Raw genomic sequence first — 25,045 nt, forward strand, 5'->3', positions numbered from 1 at the left:
GTATATTCAACGTGATAAATGGGGCATGTTGGCTTCTTGCAGTGGAACTGACGGGGTCTACTACAAAACATGGATGATGTTCATTATTTTCTGGACGAGCTGCAGCCTATTGCTGTCTGTTCGCAGGAAACTCATCTGAAGAACACTCACACTGATATTTTACGTCGTCACCGTGTTTTTGGGAAAGATCGCTTGTCAGCCCAGTCTTCTGGTGGTGTCGCTGTGGTTGTACGGAGAGGAGTAGCATGTGCGTAGGTCCCTCTTCGTACACCACTTGAAGTTGCGGCAACCCGTGTTTTAGTTGACCGTCTCATTACCATTGTGTCTTTATATCTTCCCCCACCTGTTCCACTTTATATTCATGAACTCGAAGGTCTTACTGATCAACTGCCAAAACCCTTCTTAATTTTAGGCGATCTTAATGCTCACAATCCTATGTGGGGCAATGACCGACTCGATTCTCGTGGCAAGGTCATAGAGCGCCTTTTACAGTCTTCAGGTTTGTGTCTTTTAAATAACCAAAAACCAACATTTTACAGAGCGTCTCATAACTCTTTCACATCCATCGACCTGTCTATTTCATCACCTTCATTGTTTCCTCTTTTTTCTTGGAACGTTTTAAAGAACACTTTTGGGAGCGACCACTTTCCGCTCATTTTAAAAAGCAACGTCGCACTTCCCACCATTTTAAAACGCGTTCCTAGGTGGAAGTTTAGATAAGGCAGACGGGGCTTTTTAAATTAAAGGCAACGCTGGATGCCTCACTCCTAGCAAGTTTGTCTCCGGAGGATGTCACATTATATGTCACCGAACATATTCTAAGTGCAGCTTTTGAAGCTATTCCGCAGACTTCTGAAAACATGCCGAAGAGGTGTAAACCGTGGTGGAACAGACTGTGCATCTACAAGAAAAGAACAGCATAAAGCCTGGGATACGTTCAGACGGTACCCTACTACTCTCAATAAAATAGAGTTCAAAAGGAGAAAAACAAAAGCTCGATGGACGAGGAAACGAGCTAAACGAGAAACTTGGATGAAGCATGTCTCTTCAGTCAACAGTTTTGTCTCGTCCAAGGAAGTGTGGGATCGATACCGCAAAATCAAGGGTGATTATCATGCGTTTGTGATTCCTCTTTTCCATTCTCCTACAATCTCGCTCGGAGATGTGGCTAATCTCCTCGGAGAGCAGTTCCCAAACGTTTTTAGCTCCGATAATTACAGGGCAGAATTTAGACAATTCAAGGCTCGTGCAGAATGCCATCGGATTAGTATGTCTGGAGGAAATACTGCAGGATACAACAAACCTTTCGCAATGAACGAACTTAAGTTGGCTCTTATTCTTAAAAAACAGTCCGCCCCTGGCCCTGACAGGAATCATTACGAGATGATTCGTCAGCTGGCCCCAAAATCTCTGGAAACTTTGCTTTGGTTTTTTAATCATCTGTGGACGCAGGCATACTTTCCCCAATCCTGTAAGCAGGCCCTTGTTATCCCATTGTTGAACCCTGGTAAAGACTCGCCAGTTCCATCCAGCTACCGCCCTATTGCACTTACGAGCAGTCTTGGCAAAATATTTGAGCGGATGATCAATAGGAGACTGGTTATTTTCTTGAAACGTAGGGTTTCTTTGATCAGAACCAGTGTGGCTTTCGCGGAGGGCGGTCAACTGTTGACCACCTAGTGCGCCTAGAAACGACTATACGTAACGCTTTTGTAAACAGGCAGCACTGCGTGTCAGTCTTCTTTGACTTGGAGAAGGCGTACGACACGGCATGGCGGTATGGAATACTTACGGGCCTGTTCGCATGTTGTTTACGTGGTCGCATGCTCGGTGTTCTAAAAAGCTTTCTGTCTGACCGAACATTCAAAGTTGGAGTAGGTGCCACATATTCAGACCTTTCTATTCAGGAGAGTGGTGTGCCACAAGGGGGGGGGGGGGGGGGGTTGAGAGTTACATTATTTGTCATGATGGTTCGAAGGTAATACCACGTACCGTGTCTTCCTTCTTTTACGTTGATGACGTTCACATATCAGTTTCTTCTTGCAATCTCTACAGTTGTGAACGCCAGCTGCAGCTCGCAATAAATAAAATGAGTAAGTGGGCCGACGAAAATGGTTTCGGGTTTTTACCTGAGAAGACGGTGTGCGTACCATTCTCTCTAAAACGTGGAATAACGCTGGATACATCATTAGAGATCAATAGAACTCCCATATGTACCCTATACGAACACAAGTTTGTAGGACTCATTTTTGATAGGGAGCTAAATTTTATTTCACATTTGAAAGTTAAAACTTAAGTGCCTAAAATATGCTAATATCCTCAAAGTCTTGTCACACAGGTCATGCGTATCTGACAGAAAGTGTCTGCTGCGCCTGTGTAATTCCCTCGTCAGGTCCCGCCTTGATTACGGAGCAGTAGTTTACGGATCGGCAAGGTCATCGGCACTCAAGATGTTTGATCCTGTTCACCACCTTGGCCTTCGACTTGCTACAGGGGCTTTTTGGACATCACCAATCCTCAGTTTATATATAGAGACAAATCAGATGTCGCTGGAAAAAAGACGGCAAAATATTAGCTCGTTTTACGCCTACAAAATCCTGTCCGACCCTAACCATCCAACATACCGCTGTGTGGATCACTCTAGTTCTTCCCTTAATTTTCAAAATAAGCTTAGTATTGTGCGGCCGCTCAGCCTTCGCCTTGAGGACATCCGTCAATCTCTTAGTCTCGAACTGAATGACATAAGCTTACTTGAAAGGACCGACACTGTAGCGCCTTGCGATCTGCTTCCAGTCAGCTGCGATTGGTGTTTCACCAGGTTCGACAAACATAACGTTTTTCTAATAATCATCCAGCAGGAGTTTCATGAGGTACTAAAAAAGATACAAGGATTATGCACAGTTTTATACCGACGGGGCAAAGACGTCGTATTTTGTTGGATCTGCTGTGTTCTCTGAATCATTTACGAGCGTTCAGCGGTTGACCAGTATTGCTAGTATATTCATTGCAGAACTTCAAGGTGTATTAACAACAGTGGACTATATTATAGAAAGTCATACAATGAAGGCCTTCGTGTTTGTTCATTCTCAAAGTGTCATAACTGCAATCAGCACTGTAAAGGATTCAAAGCACAACCTAATCCAGCTTGTGCGTGCAAAAATAAATAGTGGCTTACGAAAGGGGCATGACATCATATTTTGCTGGGTACCCAGCCACGTTGGGCTCAGTGGCAATGAGCAGGCTGACAGGCTTGCGGCCTCTTCTAAAAACTTGCTGGAAACACGTCTGCAGCTACCACATCAAGAGCTGTAACCTATTTTAAGGCAGCAAGTCTCCTAAAATGGCAAACAGAATGGAATCAACACCATGACAATAAGCTGCACTCCATCCAGCCTGTTTTGGGGATATGAGAAAGCTCTTCCCATAAAACCCGGTCTCGTGAGATATTACTCTGGGCACCATGACAGAACAGCACACGGCAAAACAGCACGCGGCAAAACAGCACAGTCAAAACAGCACGCGTCAAAAAAGCACAGCGTAAAAACAGCACGACGACAAAACAGCGCGCGTCAAAATAGCACGCGACAAAATAGCACAGCGTCAAAACGGCACAGCGACAGAAGAACACGTGCCTAAAAAGCACGGCGTCAAAACAGCACAGCGTCAGAACAGCACAGCGTCAAAACAGGACACTGGCAATTGAGCTAGGGTTTGGCGTTTTCGGTTTTAATTATTTTGAAATTCGGCGTACATTTTTCGGTTTTTATTTCAGCAGAAGTTTTTGGTTTATTGCTGAGTATATTTGTAGACTCATAAACTTTTCAGTTCTTTTCGGTTTATTGACGAAAACCAGTATACTGATGAAAATTCAATATTTAAAGGCGTTTGTTTAAATAAATAATGAGTAAACCAGGTACTGGATTTCTTATTTGTTGCTGTCTGTGGCAGCCGACGCGACCTGTCCTGCAAGACGCACTAGGGCCCTATCGTGATCTGACATCATCGTCGTGGGCTCGTATTTGCACACAGGACGAACATGAGCTTTACTGCCACTTCGGTCCGAGAGGCAAATATCAAAATCAAAAAATTTGCAAGCATTGTAATCAGTGCGTCTTTCCCCCATTTTCACGACCGCGAGAGGTGGTTAATACACGCAGTCCAAGAAACGACAATAAATCAATCGTATCTATGCCCTCCTCAAGTAGACGGAAGCTATGAGTGTTGAACAATGTGCGTCATTTACGGATGCCCTTTAAGTTTATTGTTCAGTTCACAATTAAACTCTCTTCTTTGAACAAAGAATTCGACACACAAATCCTTATCAGGTGAAAAACCCACATTTTGTCCTGAAGACCATTGCGTCGGTTCAACTTTTGTTGAAAGTTTAACCGATCTCGGAGACAGGAAAACTGCGAAGGAAGTGGTCATACGGTCAGTAATGAAGCACATTCCCCCACCCACCCCTCCAAACGCCCTCGAAAATACTGACCTCCAGTCAGTTAAAACCGAATTTTTAAAAAAAGATTTCGTCGTACTTTTATTGGTTTTATCGGTTTAAGTTGAAAACGCTGAACCCTAAATATAGCGATGGAGTTAAAATGCATGTCTCAAAGCAGGCACTGTAAAGGAATGGAGGGTCTAGGCCAATTCCTCGAAGGTCATCACGTCGACGGCCAATTTGTCGAATCCGTTCTCATGAAGGCTCCCTGGGCAGTATCGAAGCCCCCGCTGTTGCGTATTATGGCTATTTCTCGAGCAGTTCTGTTAATATTGACGCTCAAGTTTGCTGGTGATGTCGTCTACAATAAATTAATCAATCACACGGCAATGTGTTGTTGTTAGTTGTTAAAAAAAACAGAAAGTGTGTGCGGCAACGGTGTGCTTAGCCATGCTGTACGGCAACAGCATTGGGGCTGTGGCATGTTTCTGCTTCACCGTTTTTTACTCAATCGAAGCCTTCGTCGGCAATAATCTGTGAATTTAACACAAAACAACTTCTCGCCTGCAAGCTGCAGCCGCGTGTTTCCGGGACATTTTATTCACGGCGAATGAACCCCGCAGAATCGTTGCCCATGGTACATTTTGAATTCGCTCGACATTAAAATTACCTTATCTTCCCGGTTTTATCAATGCATCTGTGATTGGCGCATCTACCGCTTTTTTGGGGGCACGTTCTACGCTTAGGTGGTATTTACGAAACGACGAGTGCTACGGAACCTCACCGGACCGCCGCCGCAAAGTAGACGGTTCATAACTTGAAGTTACGGATTTCTTTTTCCCAATAACTTTTTATCTTTCGTTAATTCTAAAAAAAAAAGAAAGAGACCAGACAACGCGCCCAACATCGACGGGAATATATCACCTCTAACTACCCAATCTCTTCAAAGATCAGCGTAGTTAAGTAGTAGTAACTACAGCTAACTTCGTATGTTTTAGCAATAACACAGCAGCACCAGCCGGGACACTGACTTCGCAATAAAATAGGCAGTAAATTCCTTTATAACCGGCTAGCGACAACAAAAAAAAAGTTAAGGAGGTTTGAAAATATTCGCGCAGAGATAGGTGAAGAGCGCGCTCGAAGTTGCTACATGCGTGCTGTTTTGTCGCTGTGCTGTTTTGACGCCGCGCTGTTTTGGCACGTGCTCTTCTGCCGCTGTGCCGTTTTGACGCTGTGCTGTTTTGTCGCGTGCTATTTTGACGCCTGCTGTTTTGTCTCCGTGTTGCTTTGACGCGGTGCTATTTTGACGCGTGCTGTTTTGACCGTGCCGTTTTGTCGCGTGCTGTTTTGTCGTGTGCTGTTCTGTCGCGTTCCCATTACTCTGCCGCTTGAGGCTTGGTCATTGTTATGCCACCCATGGGTACTTGTTGCATGGGGCAGATCCACCTTTTTGCGAACACTGTGGTGAGATCTTGACGATCTGGCATATTCTTGGTCTCTGCTCTGCCCTTGCGCAAGAAAGTCGCTCCTGTTTTCCGGAATTTTCAATATATTGTATTCCATTTCACCCTGCACTAGTGCTTGGCGAGCAGCCGCGATTATTCCTTTTGAACGTGTTGCTATGTTCCTTGAGAAAACAGGTTTTTTTGCATAAGTTCTAGCTTTTCCAACATGCACTTGCTATTGTGTGTGATCACCACAGATAATTAGGTACTTCTCAAAATTTTGTCTTCTGCCATGTATTTCACCTTTTACTTCTACATTAAATAACACTCTACCTCTGTTTTGCGTAAATATTTAAGTTTGGCGAGTATGGCCACGTCGCTGTTGCGCCAGAAAGCCCCTAACTCCCTGTAACACCGAATTAGAGCGCAGCTCTTGAGGAGGAGGAGGGAAGGGTACTGGGGGGAGTGAAGTGACCTGGGGGGCGGGTACCGTGACCTTGGGGGGGTCGCGTGCCCTTGGGGGGCCACGTGACGACGCCGATGATGTCATCAGTGACGTCACTGATGACGTCATCAGTGACGATGCGATGCGGACTCCGATGACGTCATCAGCGATGATGACGAAGACGATGCGGATGTCGGTGACGTCATCAGTGAGGCCACTGATGACGTCATCCGTTATGATGACGATGCAGATGCCGGTGACGTCATCAGTGACGTCACTGATGACGTCATCAGTGATGATGACGATGCGGATGCCGGTGAGGTCATCAGTGACGTCACTGATGACGTCATCAGTGGTGATGACGATGACGATGCGGATGCCGGTGACGTCATCAGTGACGATCACGACATCGGGGAGGTCACGTGACCTCGGCGGGGGATCACGTGACCCTGAGGGGTGGTCACGTGACCTCGGAGGGTGTCACGTGACTTCGAGGGGGAGTCACGTGACCTCGGGGAGGGGGGTGTCACGTGACCTCTGGGGGTCACGTGACCTTGGGGTGACCTTGGTGGTCACGTTACCTTGGGATGACCTTGGGGGTTGCGTGACCTTGGGTTGACCTTGGTTACGCCGACGCCGACGCCAACGGCGACGCCGACATCGCTCAAGCCGGGAACACGCCCCTAAGAGCTGCGCTTTAAACGTCCGCCGCAATCGCCGTTTCGCGTGCTGCGTCCATGGGTGCAACGACAACAGAGCCCGGCACAAAGGCGTGGGATGTCACAGCCCTCCGAAGAACCGACAGCTGAGAGAAATATCTGCCTCCAAGGTTCACCGTGCAGGCAATAAGGGGCGCTAAGTGAGACTTCCAGCTTCAAATCTAATTTTGATTGTTCGCGATGGCACGACCGTTCGATCGCTCCGTCCCTATGCTGGAGCGGCGTAGCAAGATCGAGAAAAATCGAGCACTCGTGATGAAGGCCAAGATCTATGCTTCATGCTCGTTCGAGAACGTTCTCGAGCTTCGAAATTTTGCTGTTGACTTGGGATTGCGGCATAACTCACTGGCTACTGGTGGGTGGGGGGTGGCGTGATATTTTATATAGTGTGAGGAAGGACAGCGGCACTAGTAGTGCTAAATGCCACGCTTGGGCACCCGTCCGTGAACCCTTGAGCTCATCGAGGCATATATGACAAACTGGCTTCGAATTGTGCATTGATTAGTAGTTGTGTATACTTTTTCCCCCTGTCCCCGAATAATTCGAAAACTGCCGGCAACTGTATATGACAGCAGTAATCTTCTTCGAATTAACCGTTGCATATGTTTAAGATTTATCTCACTAAATACCAAGGACTTTGACGGGGTGCACACGTTGGTCCGAATTATTTGCCAGTTTGAAATAACGACATTCTACTCATCAGTTCAGCCTACACAAGAGACCAAGTTCACTTTTCTGAATGCATTGTGAAAAAATATATTAAATAAACATGTTTTTTGTTCTAGTAATATGTATGCACTTCAGCATAGTTGATGCCTCAGGCAGACGTGTTCCAACCCTATGTTTATCCATAGGCCTCTTCGATGAATCAGGAGTTCAATCACACCTTCCTCCCTCCTTCTTCGTGCTCTCCATAAAATCCACTTGGCTTTACCTAAGAAATAAATAGAACTACTTTTAGTGATGTCTTCGAAGAAATATGTTCATTGAGTAAAATATTCCTTCTTTGAAAACACAGTTATTAGGCGCCCGTTTCCTGCCTCAGCGGCGTCGCCGTCGGCGTAACCGCGCGCGTTGCATTATGGGAATAATGCAAGCGGGCGTGGCCGCGCGTTGCTCTTTGAGAATAATGCGAGCGGGCGTAACCGCGCGTTGCTTCATGGGAAAATGTTTCCGCCAAATTTAGCGGGAAAATTTCCCAGTTAAATTTAGCCGGAAAAATTTTCGCTCAATATCTTTGCTAAATTTTGCGGAAATTTTCCGCAAAATGGGAGGGGAGCAGGAGAGGAGGAGGGGACGGTACGGAGGGGAGAGGGCATAACCTCCTCTCCGTACTCTCCCCTCCTCCTCCTCAAGAGCTACGCTCTAATTCGGCACAACAGAGAATTGTAAACATTTTCATTTTTCTAACTGCTCTATGTTCAGTGCAATGACTTGCTTGCATATTTCGAACTTGTTTATACAGCCTTTTATCGCTAGCCGAGCGCACTCAGCTCAGTGAGATAAACATGTGTACACACAAAAAACACGAAAAAGGCTTTTTTTTGGGGCGGTGGGGTCACTTGTGAGGCTAACAAACATCGTCTAAACACATTGCCTTCTGTGAGCTTTAGTAATCTAGGGAACTACCTCAGTAATATGCCCGAAAGTTAAATTATTAAGACAAAATAAGACTCAACCTGACAGCAACAAGTTGAGTCGAATGGCGACAATGTCACTTCATGCTGCTGACGCAAGTTTGTCAACTAACCATCCTGAGGTCTATATTTCAAGAGCTCATGTTATCAAGCTTCATTAGTCTCGGTAAACGATCCATGAGTTACACAAAATTGCGTGACGGTGATGGGTCCCTTTTGAAGCGCGTTTATAACAAACCACTGTCACACGCGCGCAGGCCCCTTCGCATAGATTTCAGCTTCAACATATCGGCCCCAAACATGGGCAAAAAATTCCGTACATTATTCTTAGAATATTGCCTCCTTACTATTAACTTACTAACCACTAAAGACAACAAACGGCTTTAAACCCAAAGAAGTCATATGCTCAATGTTCTAAAAACCTGAGCTTGGGAAACAAAAATAGAAGTTTGACAACATGCTCGTACTTACAGAGAGTAAACAAATAGTGCAGTACCCCTGCTTGCTACAGACGTGCCAAAGGCGTTTTCGGGTGCCCTTTACACAATGTTTCTGGAGCATTGTAGCTCCGATGTTGTTGCACCAAAGAAACAAAAATAAATAACCACTCTAACAAACTAACTAAGAAGCGTTTTCTGGGTAGACTTTGCCGCGAGGTGAGAGCGTTCGCAGGCTCGGCAGATCTACGAACACCCCACCGCTGCAAATCCTCGGATATCTAAATGGATCGATGGATGGATGGATGGATGTTAGTGGCTGTAACCATTTTTAACGGACGGTAGCTTGCGCCACCTAGCCTGTGCCTAAAAGGACAAAAGATAATGTTATTGCGCCGCCCAAGTTTGCTCGCTCCGATCCACGCATCCAACGAAAGGGTGGGGGGGATCGGTCCATTCGCCCATAGAGTTATTATAATGTACGCTAGAGGTTCAACTGGCGCTAGTGTCTATGCGACTTCCGTGACGCAAATTGAAGCAGACAGCAACCAGTCTACTTTTCAAGTCTTCCTGTGTATTCCTATGGGAAAGCGCGCGTGCATTTTGTCTCTTCGCCGGAAAATAACACGGAACACTTTGGTTATTGGGGTCGTACCGAATAGTATGTACCTTGATTAACACTGTAAAAGTGTAATTGCTTTAGTTAGCGCATTTTTCTTCATCAGTGAACGATGTTTAACTTCGCTACATTTCAGTCCCAAACGTGTGTTCCGCAGCAGGTGTGTAAAAACAAGCGACGATTCGAAGCAAGATTACAATCGAAAGGAATGTAGAGTGTGTTCAAGGCTCGCCAGCAATCCGGTGACGCTTATATATTGCTAATATGCCAGCCCTGTCACTATATAAAAATGACCCCGTCGTGCATGAGCGGATAAAAACATTCAAAACGTAGAGAATAAAGTCCGTTTGCTATGAAAGGTGTCTTCGTATTGTTTTTTTCTGCCGGGCAGCTTTTATCTGGCAATTGTTCTCAAAGATTTCGAGCGTGCGAGTGATATTTTGAACGTAGAACAAGCAGCTTCGCTCACAGCAGGAAGAATAAAACGGTACTTACTTATTTAAAATAGGAATAGATTACGTGGCCTTCAATCAATTTTGATCGTACATGCACGTGTATGTTACTGATCCGGTGTTACTGCGTAGTTCTTGCCGTCTTTCTCAATTTCCAGATGTTCTTCGTTCGTTTGGCACGGGGCACGCTGAAAAGCGCCGACGTCGTGTTCGCGCTAACAGTGTCCGACAGTGCACATAAATACACGTACGAAGCTGTTTTAGCACCGTTTTTATTGCGATGAATTTGAAAGAAAAACACCGTAATTGACCAATTATTTCGTCGGCATGGCTGAGAAATGTTCTAAGCTACCTATTACGTATGAATTATTCGGGATATTTGCGCTTTTGATCGAGCGCAGAGAGAAAATGCACTCACTTTTTCCCATAGAAATGTATTACCGGAAGTCAATTTTCGACTGGTTGCTGTCTGCTTCAATTTGCGTCAGCACACTAGCGCCACTTGAACCTCTAGCGTACATTATAATAACTCTATGCATTCGCCAGCCGGCTTTTATTTCGATGAAGCGACACTTTGTTTTTGTCGTTATGAGCGAAACACCTGCTGGCACGTGCAACTAACACACGATCATACATAGCTTATACGTGAAGTCTTCCTGAATTCTAATCCATTCTACCTTTGGCACGTCCTCCAAGTGCAAGCTCTTTGCCGGCATACCGGGCAAGCACGTACCGGCTCGTTATTCCTACGAAGCTTCACGGGGTAGCACCAGTAGCACGCACGATCTCGTCCAATCGAGCGCACTAACATGCATACCAACAAAAAACACAAAAAAGAACACGAGGACATTAAGTTGCTTGGTAATCGCAACACACGACGCCCTGCAACAGTTGCGGATTCACATCGCAGAATCAACAATCCTAGTGAGCCCATTGATCCTTCATTCCGATTCACCAATAAAACCCTCGCGCAACAATCGGCTATAAGAAAGAAAAAAAAAAGAAAAACGAAATAAAACTCCGTTTTTTTTTGTTTTGTTGTTGGAAGGCGTACGTCTCGAATATGCGTTTTCGTGTGTTATTTCGACACATGTTAAACATATTTGTTTTCTATTTTAACCTTTCTCACTAAATAGAAAATATTTTTAAAAGAATAACGATGCCTTCTTGCAATGACACACTTTATTTGGCCCGTATCAAAGAAATTCTGACGACTCCTGCCAACGCTGGCTGCAATCCCAAAGTCGTTCTCCTGCAACCTCAGCAATGTGCACCCAACTGCGCGTTTCGAACACACCTTGGCGTTACCAGACGTTGCGCTGTTGTTACATGATGGAATTAAAATTTGATGTGCTAATATTTCGCAGCTACTACTCGGTCCCCGAGCACCCCGAACCACCAATGTGGTAATGACATAAAAAAACACGTAGAAGCTTGAATATCGTTAGAAGTGTCTTAAGTTTGGACAGCAGAAGCGTTTTAGCATGGAAGTTGGGGGAGTCAGCTTGCCGGAACGTGCATAGCTCTACAGCTTCCCAGCACTTAACATCCGTGCCAAAAATGTCCAGCCACTAGGTTGTGGACGCAAGCGCGGTGTCCGATATTTCGGAAAAGCTACTGCGCATGCCCAAAACGCTTTTCACAATCCGTTTGACGCAAGTGATAGCACACGGAAGGCACTTTTCGAGCGGTCTACACGCATTCGTTTTGGCTTAACGCCCCTTCGGTATTCTGTGTGAAGTAGCCCGAGTCACAGACGAAGGGTGACTCTGTGAGAACGTTCGAGTGTTATGGTTTGATGACCTCGAGTTGTTCGAAGAATGGAAAGGAACTTTTTAACATTCTCGATACAAGGATGCCACGATAGAGCCTCAAAAGTCCTGGAGCGCTTGTAGCCAGAATGAACAACAAGATTGGATAATTCAATGACTAGAAATATCCAATAGACCATGTAAGATGCGAGCCGAAAGGTCCATCAGAAGGAAATATGCCCTTGAGCGTGAATGTTGAACGAGTTTGAATTTCGAACGAGACGGAAGGTCCAACCAAGTCCGCGAGGGGTCAACAGGTCGGAAAATCCAACCGGACGGAAACCCATCCAGGCCCAAATGTTCCACATGCCTGAATATTCTACGAGTCTGAATGACCAATTTTGAATCTTTTGTTGTAAAGGATCTTTCTACCTGTTAAAACCTGTTAACGAATTTATTTCCACGGGATTTATATTTCTAGAATTTTTCGAAATGTTGCTTTCGGGATGCCACTGTTTTGTTGCCAGGGGGAGAAGTTTTAAGTGAACTTTAATTCGTAAGATAAAAATAAATAAATAGTGTAGTACTTTTCAAAATTTAGTTGTTTATAGTATTCGGAAACTCAGTATATGAACAATGATTGCAGTGAACACAGTACGAGAGAGTTAGCACATGCATGAAATAAGAGCATTCTTCCTAGTGATGTAAAATTATATTAAGGATCATCAAAATTTTCAATTCAGTTTGTGCCCAGGATAGTTGTATTTTAACATTGTAGTAGTAGCTCAGAGTGTTGAATTTTGGAGAAAAAAAATTGAAAACCCGACGCTCGCTTGTGTACGTTTGTTTGAAATAAAAGTGACCCAAGGATAGTCTGTTATTTGAATGCTAGTGTGCTCATATTTTAACGAAACCTATCTTTTTCGGGAACGCATAAAATTAATACTAGGGCTTCAAACTGCTCTTACATGCCCTCTCAAATAATTTCATAATTATTGCAAATTTCAAAATAGTTGCTAACCCTCATAGTCTGGATTAAATTTCTGCCATTTTGCGGTCATCTCTTTTGTGCAATTGTTAACGGAATCATGAAAATTTTGGGAATTTATTTTTAGAGATGTACCGAAGCCCTAGGTAGGAAAAAATTTCAAGTTGTTTAGTATTTTTCATTTATCCCGTAGTTTTCCGCACGGCAGTTTCAGGGGTAAAAATAAAGATAAGGTTTAAATTATTTTTATTAACAAAACATGTCATTACTTCCGCTATATAGCTTCGTCAAAAAGGAGCGGCAGGATTGAATTCCTGGTGCGGCGGTCTAAAATCAGTGCCGTCCACGTATTGGAAGTATACAGATTTAATATAGACATGCTTATTTTGCTATTATATATAAAAAGAAAAATAATGGGCCCAGGGCTCTATGGAGCTTAAATTATATTTTAAGATGTGTCACATGGATTGATCATTATATTTAACTTTTGTAATCGGGTTTAAAAACAAGCGCATCTCCACGTGGTGAATGATGTTGATTGGGGCGAAGCTCTGGTGGTGCTCGTCTGCGTAGACGCTGAGCCGCAGCATGCCGAGCCTTTCGTTCGTTTTAATCCATGTCAGAAAGAAAGTGTGTGGTATGGAACGTGGTTATATACGCATTTGAGCATTTGACCGCAGCGTGACATAGATGAAAACAAACGAAAGGCTCGGCATGCTGCGGCTCAGCGTCTACGTAGACAAGCACCACCAGAGCTTCGCCTCAATCAGCATCATTCAGCACGTGAAGATGCGGTTGTCTTTTTTTTTTTGCCCTACACGAGCACGGGAGCGCGTTCTCGCGTGCTCGTGAGCACGTGAGCTCACGAGCAGGAGCACGTGCATCCTACGGCGGACGGACATACGGACATGGCTAGCCCCTAAAGGGGTATCCACACGAAGGAGAACTCCACGGACGGATGTCGTGACGTCAACAACCCGGGAAACTCCGTCTTCGGCTCCGCCACGTGCACCTGCGGAGCTTTCAAGCTTACAGCACGAAGCCTCCGCGCCTCCTCCACGGAGGAGAACGGGAGAACGGCGCCGCGAGGCGTCAAAAAAGAATGACGTATGTCTCACGTGATGCGCGCTCCGCGGAGGAAAGGAGCGGATTTCTCCTTCGTGTGGATACCCCTTAAGGAGCTTCGCCCCTAAAATTATTTTCCGGAACATTTTAAATGGACTCTTGAAGCCCTATATTGAATAATTAGGATTACATAAAATGAGTGATCTCTGGTATCAGGGTTTACGCAGAGATCGATAAAAAGCGCGAGAAACATTTCAGTCTTATCCTGAGACCAATAAATGATGTATAAACATTTCTACAAAAACCCCGAGACTGGGACAAATGATGTATAAAATATTTTCTACTTACAACGTTAACCTTATTTGTCGCCAATCACAGTAATGAATTTATTAGGCAATACGTGTCTCTGAAAAAAAAGGTATTTGGTTTCGGTAATTTTTTTTTATTATATCTGCAATTGCTTGTGCGAAGAACTTTATGGGGAAATTTAGTTTAAACTTTAGACGCACGTCCGCTTGAATATTTTGAACACCAGTCAAAGCTGTGCACGTGCGCTTTTCACTTCCGAGAATCCACAAAAAGTTGTCCGCGGGTTTAGTATAGAAATCGGTCTAAAATTCCGGTGTTATTCATAAATATGTTTTACTATATATGCGTGATTGTCGACCATTTCATCCCGTCTAAGCTTCGTTAACTTTCGAGTTGAATTCAGGGTTGGGAGTAGACCGTTTTTTTTTTTATTTATTTAAATGAATAAAGCGAATTCAAGCAATGTCCTACACGCAACAGCTTTCGCTGAATACCAGACAGTGCAAAAAATTCTAAACGCTCTGTTCAGTAGAGGCACGTATCTGGCCAGACATTCACGGAGTTCGGCACTCAGTGTGTTCAGGTGAATGCCATCCAGTCCGGTCCCGAGCTGCTCCGTGCCCAGCCAAGCCCGAGGTAGTTGGAGATTGCCGTGGACCACACGATGCCCAAGAAATGTTCTGGCTTGGACGTCCACGGCCTCAGCCAAGCTCCAACATACATTTTTGGGTTCATTTCAGCTCCAGAAACGTCCCTAAACTGCCTTAAAGTTTCTACCGCCCGCATTATATCTTTCTGAGCATGGCCAATAAGGGTGATGTCATCCGTGTAAGCTAGCAGCCGTGCTGACATTTTTTCACCCAGGCTTGCACCCTTTTTGATGCGGTAATTCAACATTGCCTTACACATCGGTTCTAGATAGATAGCAAAAAGTAGAAGCGACATTGGGCATCCTTGGCGTACCGACGACTTCACGGAAACGGATCATGACTTGCGTTCATTGATTGGGATCCGTGTGCTTATGTCCCTGTAACATATTTTAATAAAATTGAGGACAAATTCTCCGGTTCCGCAGTGCTTTAATAAAAAAATAAATAAAAAGGAGTGACCCACTTTATCAAACGCTATTTTCAAATATATTTGTAGGACAGCCATGGGACGTCCTATCGCTTCTGCCGTTTCCGCTTTAATATTCTTTATATGCAGATTAGGGAATATCGACCTATTTTTAAAACCATACATTTGATGATTTCCAACTATTAGATGGAATGAAACTTCGAGGCGTTTTATTGTAATTTTTGCTAGGGTCTTATAATCCGTTGTCAGAAGGCTTCTTGGTCGAATGTCTTGGCTGCTACGGATTGACCCCTCGCTTTTCCGTTTTGGAATTAGTATTGTTGTCGCCTGTCGCATTGAAGGTGGGATAAGTTTTCGGTTGTATATGTCTGCATACACTTTCGTTAAAACCGGCGCTATTCCGATGAAAACATTTTGTAGAAAGCTGCGCCAAGTCCATCAGCCCCGGGCGACTTCTTTGGTGCCAGTTGCCATTGCACCTTGTACCTATATCTCGCTGATGGGCCCATTAAAGCACTAAGCATTAAAGCATTAAAGCACGGGTTTCGAGAGTATGTTTTCTTCGCTCTTAAGTTCATTGATGTTGTTGCGACACGCGCCCTCGCCTTCGCTTGCTTTAAATATCTTTGAGGGGTCCTCTGACCGTTCGAGCGTGCGTAAGCTTGACCTCACCGTTGCCCTCGATATCCTTTTTCTAGTTATTCCAGCAGTTGGGCCTTGCATTCTTGAATGTCATCCGTAAACGAGCCAGGCGTTGTATTCTCTTATTGTATTAAAGTTTGCAATGTCTTTATCAGATTTCTTTTAGCGGCTTTTTTGTCCATGTTTTTTTTTTTTTTTTTTTTTTTTTTGCTAGCAGAAGGCGGTTGCGCACATCTTTACTTCTTCTTTTAGCCCAGCTCAGAGTGCTCAGCGTTCACTTCGCGACGGTTCGCTTTATCTGTGATAAAGCCTTCATAACTCTTGTCGCAGCTCCTCCTCCTCAAGCGCGCTTTTGTTAAGTTTCCACGTTTTCCAGAATAAATCCCGGTTTTGCTTTTACAGAGCAGCTCTTAGGCGCCCGTTTCCAGCTTGAGCGGCGTCGGCGTCGCCGTCCGCGTAACCGCACGGTGCATTATGGGTAAATTGACCGCTAAATCAAGCGGAAAAATTTCCCCGCTAACTCTAGCGGAAAAATTCCCCACTAAATCTAGCGGAAAGTTTTCCCCGCTAAATCTAGCGGAAAATTTTCCCCGCTACATCTAGCGAAAAAATTTCCCGGCTTAATCTAGCGGAATAATTTCCCCGCTAAATTTAGCAGAAAAATTTGCCCGCTAAATCTAGCGGAAACATTTCCCCGCTAAATAAAACTGAAAAATTTTCCGGTTAAATCTAGTGGAAAAATTTCTCTGGGGGGTCACGTGACCCCCACGTGGTCATCCCTTCTTTCGAGGTCACGTGACCTCGGGGGGGGGGGTCACGTGACCCCCCCGAGAACACGTGACCCTCAGTACCCTTTCCTCCTCCTCCTCAAGAGCTGCGCTCTAATTCGGCATTACAGGGAGTTGTAAACAGCTTTCACTTTTTTTTAGAGCGCAGCACTTATGGTACGTTTACACTTGCGGGTCCGCCAGCGAATCTGCCCAGCGTTTGCCGCTGGGGCGAAACACTGGGCGGAAAACGCGGCGGCGAGCCGTTTTGGTCCAGGACCTATTTCTGCCGCCGAGCGAGGCGTTTCGCTGACCGGAAGTGATATTCTTGCGCGGCGCGACGCTGCCTACGTAACAAGTACGCGTTCTTCCGGAAGCAGCAACGCCCGGGAGAGTGAGAGCCGAGGGGCGAACTCTCGCGCCTTCTCGTCATATTTGACGAGATGTTACGGGAACCGCTGCCGTAGCCGGCGCTGCCGCCACTGCTCGGAGAAAAAAGATGTAAACACAACCAGCTCGTCGCCGCCGCCGCCGAGAGCAGATCCGCTCCCGCGGCTGCGGATTTCTTCTCAGGTGTAAACGTACCATTAGGCGCCCGTTTCCGGCTTGAGCGGCGTCGGCGTCGCCGTCAGCGTAACCGCGAGGTCACGCGACCCACCACGGTCACCCCAACGTCACGTGACCCCCAAGGTCACTTGACCCCAGAGGTCACGTGACTCCCAGAGGTCATGTGACCCCCCAAGGTCACGGGACACCCAAGTCACGTGACCCCCCCTCCCTGGAGGTCACATGATCCCCCTCCCCCGCAGTCACGTGACCCCCCCCCCCGAGGTCACGTGGACCCCACCCCCCGAGGTCAGGTGACCCCCCGGAGCATATTCAAGAATGAGGGGAGGAGGAGGAGAAGGAAGAGGAGGAGGAGGGGTCTACCCTCCCCTCAGTACCCTTCCCTCCTCCTCCTCAAGAGCTGCGCTCCAATTCGGCGTTACAGGGAGTTGTAAACGGCTTTCACTCTTTTTCTCTGCCTTCCCGATCTGCGTCAAAACGACAGCGTGATCTGAAAAAGCTACCGGTAGAACGTTATCGGTTACCGTATTTGCCGCAAGGCAACTTAAGCATAAATGTGATCGAGTCGCCAGTGACATTCCCCTTGCCAATGAGTGTATACGGGAGATGGTGCTTGTACACTTTCAGTTATGTCTTGTAAATCGAAATCTCAGAGTAGCTGCATAAGTTCTGCTATGCTAGTGTCCTGTCGAAGTCCTGTGGACGAATCCTTAGCCCGAGTCACGCATTTGAAATTACCCCTCCACCTTCCCCCCCCCCCCCCCCCATAGTGTGTGTGCTAATATGCTAATATGTTGTCGGATCTGATTAAAAAAATCCTTTCTGTCGATTGGTTGGGCGCACGCGCTGCGACTAACCGAATTGCTTTATTATTGTATAGCACGTCTACATCGCAAAATTCTTCCACTCCGGTCCGTGTCCCATTAATGAAATAGTGTGATACCGGTTTTCTTTTTAATTACTACGGCTGTCCCCGCAGTGTGTGAAATGGCGTTGAAATAACGGAGTTAAAAGTGGCTTTTCAAAAATCGTAGGGCCTGATTAACCTGCTGAGTGGTTAATTTTCTGTCTTGCAGCAGTGCGACAGGAACTCTTTCTGCTAAGAGGGTGTTCAGTAATCACTGTTGTCTCCTTTGACCAACTAAGCTAACGCAATTGAAAGTTACTATTTTTAAATAAAACACTGCAGGTTAATGCGATCACTTTTCTCGCTATACTCATAGCAAGAAGGTTATTCATGAGACAAAAAGAAATACGCCACAAAGCATATCGCACTGCATGCAAGAACCTACGGAAAGTCCTTTTGCCGACGAACTTCAGGCGGGATCCGGGTCTTTGGGTCGTAACAAAATTCCGCTGGCTGACTGGTTTCCATTTGAGGCGCTGGTCCGGTAGCCCTTGTCCGTGTTCGTCCGTGCTAGCCCAGTCTTCAGAGTACAGTCATTCTGGGAAAGCCATGCCAGTGTCTGTAGGCGCAGCTTACATCGGCTTGACATCAGTGTCCTGGCCTTGGTAGGTGGGGCGGTCCTCCTGGCGGTTCGAAGTAGTCTTCGAAGATGCGCTGACTTCTTTACTGCTGTTCGTGGTGTCTTCCTTTGCAGGAGAGGTAAACACCGGGTGGGCTGAGTGAGTGACACGCGAAGAGGGTCTGATGTCCTTTGCAGCTGCCGCTTCCAAGGGGCACGACACGTCAGTGTTGCTAATGGCCCGCAAGCTGCCACCTGCCGCGACATCAGTTTCTTCCTCATTCATGATGTCTTCAAATTCATCCTTTCCTTTAGGGTCGCTCCTGACCCAGCCGTGCTTTTTGGTCACCAAAGCGCCGACACAGTTCGCAGCGGGGCACTTTCCACTCACGTCGCACGTCTCCTGTCCTTCGGCAACACAAGCGCATCGGTGCGCGCCCCGGAGCGATGACTAGAACTAAGCCATGCGGCATGTGCAGTTGGTGCGGCAGCCTTTCTAAAGTCGCTCGGTCCTTGAGCTTCAGACGCACCGCGCTAGTAGCCTTGGAAACCGTCTTCATGCCACCTTTCTCGAACAACACCTTAAACGGTCCCGTAAGGGTCAAGAGCCCTCCGGATTCCGTCATCAGGGTCGTCATACGGCATCCATTGCAGTTTTAAAGGTACCACAGCCTTGTTGGGATTCAGCGCGAGACACCTCTTACCCTTGAACAGCAGTTCATTTGCGTCCTAAATCTGCTCGGACGCCAGTGAGCGGAAGGTAGCACCCGAACATGGTTCATTTTGCAGAAACCAAATGTCTTGAGGTCTTGCAAGACCCCGACACTCTGAAGCCCTGGTTTGAAGTCGCCAATCTTGTAGGGCCTCCCGAGACATCGCAGTGCAGTAAAATGCTCTTGTGCATGATGATACCTGTTGGCAGGGGTGACAGTACAATACGATAATCCTGAGGAACATCAGATGTTTCAAAAGCACGGCCGGATAAGGCCATTATCACAGCTCCCACGGAGCCAGCCATTCGTGCGTCCGTACGCGGTGAGCGCCGGAAACAGAATGCCCCGCACCACGGCGGCTCCACGGTTCTGGCTGACTAAAGGTGTGCCTAGTACGGGGGTCATTGCACACGTCACATCGCAGCCATCTGGCTGTCCAAATGTGTGGCAGCAAAATGGTCCGATCATTTCCGGTTTGCGGCCAGCGTATGCGCAAACACACACACCGAATCAGCAGAAATAACTTTAATGCGTGTCAAAAACATCAATGGAAAACATTTCACCAAAGGAACTATACTGCTTTGGCATTCCCACACGTAAGCAGTCTTAAGTGTCTCTGCTGAATTTTCGTTTTGTGGTTGCTACATGTTGCTTAAATAGGGGCTGGTTCACCCATTAAAACTGACTGGCTGTGAGTCCAAGGTGCGGTACTCACGTTTGGTTTTTCTTGATCAAACGAAAACTTCACACGAAATATTAATGCACAATATTTCAGCTGAACTGATTTTGCCGTGTAAAAACAATTAAAAAAAAACACCATTGCCAGTGGAGAGCAGGCTTCCACGTCTCTCACGCGTTTACAACCACCTCGCGCTGTCTGAACTCCTGTGCAATTCAGTCACTGTTTATTCTCAAAAAACTCAGGCTGTGTTCCCTTTGCCTAAACTTTTGGTACAGGCTCCCGCAAGCACACTCCATTGACGCGGAAACCAGCCTTCTAGTCTCTAAGAATATGCATTCAGCTTCGAAGTCCCAAGCCGTTTTGGTTGTGCTCCCTGGCCAGTTTCTTGCCTGTTGTCGAAAGTTACTCTTAAACTGACAGCGGGGTTGATGCTAAATTTTTTCTTTCAATGAACTGCTGCCATCGCACCCCTCATGTTTTTGCCTCACGCATCCGCCAGTGTGAAGTCAAGTGGCAGAAGCTACATAGCATGATTGGTCCAGCCAGCTTTTAGCTTTCAAAGCACTGTCAAGTATGAACAGGGTCGAAGTCTCGTTAGAGCTTTTTCTGTTTCTAGGCTGGGTGTGTGTAGGCAGAAACAACGACAAGCAAAGGCCTGTTTCGTGTGACAACGACAAAAAAACGAGAAAACGCTGACGGCTTTTGGGGGGGATAAGGCGCAGGTGGCATATGGACAGAAGGAGGAGGGGGGAGGGAGTGAGTTGACACATGTACCACGGTCACGGTGTCCATGGTCCTAGTCCCCACGAACCCCGCGAGACGGCTTTATGGGCCATTTGTGTTCTGCTCTTTTGTGCGCTCGACGCAGTCCGTTCGTTTTGGAAGAAATAAGTACCTGTTGCCTGCACATTGACAGTCGAATCTTCCCAGCCTGGTTTCCCGTGTGAACTAGTCCCGAAAAAACTCTGGCTTGGCTGTCGTGCTTTCAGTGAATTCCTTTTCTTGCGTCGCTAGCAACCTTCCATCTAGCGAACCACCTCCCCACCTTGTGTCACCGTGCTAAAAGCGCGAAGGCCATTGCATCGTCCTTCTTACACTGGATCCCCCCTTTCGACGGGACGGAAGAATTGTAACGAGTAATCTCTGTAATTCATTATACTGAAAAAAGAGATTATATTAAAACTGCATTTTCAAAACTTTAACGCAGAAATTACTAAATTACGAGAAAAGTAATTAATTACAAGTAATCCCGTTACTTGTAACGGATTACTTGCAAACCTAGTCTGCAGCTAGAGTACAGTCGACTCCCGATGTATACTCTGCCTGCACTCGGTGCCTAGACCGTACACGTCAGAATATCATATTCAGCGCACCTCTCTAAGTGCCTGCCTTATTTGCACACAAAAGAGCTCGCATTGCCCAAAATTATCATTAACATACCATGTCATTCACAAACGCTGGGACGTCTGCCCATAATGAACGATATAGAAAAAAAGAAATCCTTGAGGAGTCTGACCTGCAGATAATTCGCACCACGTAATATTTTTACTTTTAAACATGGGGGATGATATCCAAGAGAATTCGGAATAAGAAATATATAAAAACCCAATAAGTTTGGGTAATATAAGATTTAAACAAGATTTCTGGGTGCCGAAATGCTAATACTGGAGTACAGACTTTTAAAAAAATATTTGAGACGATATATATGCTTCGTAGAGCTATGTGATATACGCTGCAGTAAACAAAAATACGAATTATGTAGGAAATACCAAATGCGTAATTACACAATAAAAATGTTCGTACTATAGTAGGTAATATCCAGAAATTTTGTTGTGAAATAAAGGAACGATTTTGTTAAATTTAGACATATACACATTCATCGGCAAAAAAATAGCAATCCGTGGTCTGAAAAAAAGGTTCTGCATTAACACAGAGTATAAAAATAAGGATTTCTTTAAAAGCAGACAGCTTACGATATTTCTAGAAAACACAGCTATTCGGTAGATAAAGAAATTAAAGATATCCACCATGTAAAAAAAAAACACACACAACTGGTATGATTATAACGAGACCGTGTGATAATTAATCAAAGTAATCAAAGCGCAAGTTCGAAATTCACTGTTGAATTTTGCACAAACTTACGGTAGAATGAATTATTCAATGTGCAGGAGGGAAGAGCAGGTGTATCAACCCGATAAATAACTTGTTACCAACCGCGAATGTAGAAAAGGCAATTTTCAGTGGAGATGTATTTTTATTTGGGAACTGCTACTACCGTATTTTCCTGGCTATAATCCGCACCCGGTGTATTCGTAACTTTCAGCGATGGTGGTACCGCGGTCTGAAAATCGTGCTCCCTAGCTCCTGGATGATTGACTTCACAATAAATGTGCCTGGCTACACCTTCCTGAAGTGCAAAAATAAAGTAAGGCTCTAATACGACTCCTATATAGCAAATATATAATTACTTACGCGTCACATACCCAACCTCGTACTATTATTCTACGACAATCATCCAGATAACAGCCATTTTGATGGAAACTAGCGCGCCCCCTATAGGTCATGAAAGTTGCGAATAGTCCGCAGAAGCCAATTTAAGCCGAAAAAACGTTTTCGCTTAGTTAGTCCGCACCCGGTGCATAGTCCGCACGCCGTGCATTGTCGATAGGAAACTCTTCTCATACACAGCACACCTTGACAAATGTCTGCTTTCTTAGCTCACGAAGAAGTTTGTAATATGCATAGATCATTAATAACGTACTCTTTCATCCACGAAAAAAGTTACTTCTCGTCAAAAGGAGGGTGATTTCAGAAAAAATCGACCAAAGGGTGGCTGGTCGACTTTTTGAAATCAACTGATGTTTTTATATGACATTGTCTAGTGTCCGGTATAAACGAATTCACACTTAGTTTTGACCAGAAAAAAAATTTGGAGACAAGAAAAATCGTAAGGCAGGGAGAGGTGGACAGTTGGAATAACGCGCACTGATGGAGGGGGCAAGTTTGAAAGTGAATAATTAAAACAATAAAATTAGGAGAATTTTAAAACTTTTTACAAACAAACTATGGGTACAACTTGGTTGTAATATAAAGTAATAATATTTATTAAAAATTTATTTAGTTTTCTAAAAATTGCCAAACATGCTTGCTCGAACGACAAATGGCAAACTTTGGAAATCTGTATCTCATGAAATAATTTAATCATTATTACATAACTTGCAGACATTATTTTACTAATATATGGCTATTATTGAAAAAATAAATAAGGTATCTGAGTGACACAATAGTTAGAATATATTTAGGCAAACATGGGAAAAAAATCAAACAAAGAAAAATTCCAATGCGAATAAAAAAAAAACACCACCTTAGATTTTTTTTAAATTTGGGTACCCTGTTATACTCTATTTCGGCATTCATTTCTAATAAAAACATGTTGCATCATTGCACTGTGAAAGAAGAAACAACTCCCCAAAGTAGGGTCCTTTTTCAAAGCCTACACTTAGCAGTGTCTTATACAAGAAGTGACTCTGAGTTCCAGTTTCATGAAACTTGCACAAATCTTTTATATACATTTATTCAGATGAGGTCATTGATAAAAAGAGCGATCGGTCACACAGTAAAAGGGAGGAGAAACTATATACAGCATTTTACATAAGCGTACAAAGTGGTATCATATTAGAGACTAATGATTTGAGAAAAGATGATGCAGTGTGAAGTTGTACCTTCCGGTATATTTTACATCTAGAGTAAAATAAATAACTTTACTTCCACACACAAAAACAAAGATATAATAGTAAGATATTTAGGTGGGCTGTGTATTTACGATTACAAACAATTTCAGGTGACGGATGCCATAGCGCCTAACTGGAGCAGCTTCGATGCTCTCGGTGTATGAATGAATCGTGGCAAGCCGATATATTTTATCCTGCTCGAGGATAACATTTTGGGATTTTTTTTATAGTGATCAGATAAAAATTATTAGTAACCACCAACAAAAACAGTAGGTTAAATACCCCGTGAAGAAAAATGTGATAAATAAGATGTCCCTGCATTCAAAATGAGCAGTCCTTGGGAAATCAAATTCGGCACTTTACGCTAAGGTTTTCCTCGCTGTACCCATTTAATAAAGTTGCTTCCAAGCAGATCCGACTGTCCGTGCTACATATACGTCACAGGTCCCTTCTGTTGATGACTTGCTGAGCCGCCACGCGTGCCAAGACTGAATGCCAGGGAAGGCGCGCACCGTCAGCCACTCTTCTTTTTTTTTTTTGTTCACGATACCGAACAACCTCATTTTCGTCCAGATATACAAGATGCACGCCTTTCAGTTTCTTTGATAGAACGCTCACCATTGTCCTGGCCGTCTGAATTGCGCTTACTGAACGTTCTCTCAGGTTGTTCAGCGTGGCCTGGTGCTTCACGAGTCCGCCAACTCCGTCACATGCATTTTTCCCATGTCCAGATGCAGAAAATAACCACTGGGCTTGTGGGCAATCGTCCTTTGCAAATTGGTGAAGCTGGTAGCGATTCTTGAAATGACTGGCAGCGCCGTCACTTACGTACGTCACGTACGAGTATACCGCAACGTTGTCTTCAACCCACTCCTTCACTTTTTCTAGAGCCAAGCAAGCGTGAGCGGCGTCGTGACACAGGTCCTCACTGATGATGGCAAAGCTGTTTGTAGATTTTCTTGTCGTCACTACACATGTAAATATCGAAACTTGTTTTTTTTTTCCAGTGATATGCTTGCACTTCGTCAGGAAGCACGATGGTCCAGTTTTCAGCAAAGTCAAAATGAAAGACAATGCTCCCGCGTTGCATGCACT

This window comes from Ixodes scapularis, unplaced genomic scaffold (assembly GCF_016920785.2).
Source record: "Ixodes scapularis isolate PalLabHiFi unplaced genomic scaffold, ASM1692078v2 PGA_scaffold28__5_contigs__length_5199819, whole genome shotgun sequence".
Taxonomy (NCBI): domain Eukaryota; kingdom Metazoa; phylum Arthropoda; class Arachnida; order Ixodida; family Ixodidae; genus Ixodes; species Ixodes scapularis.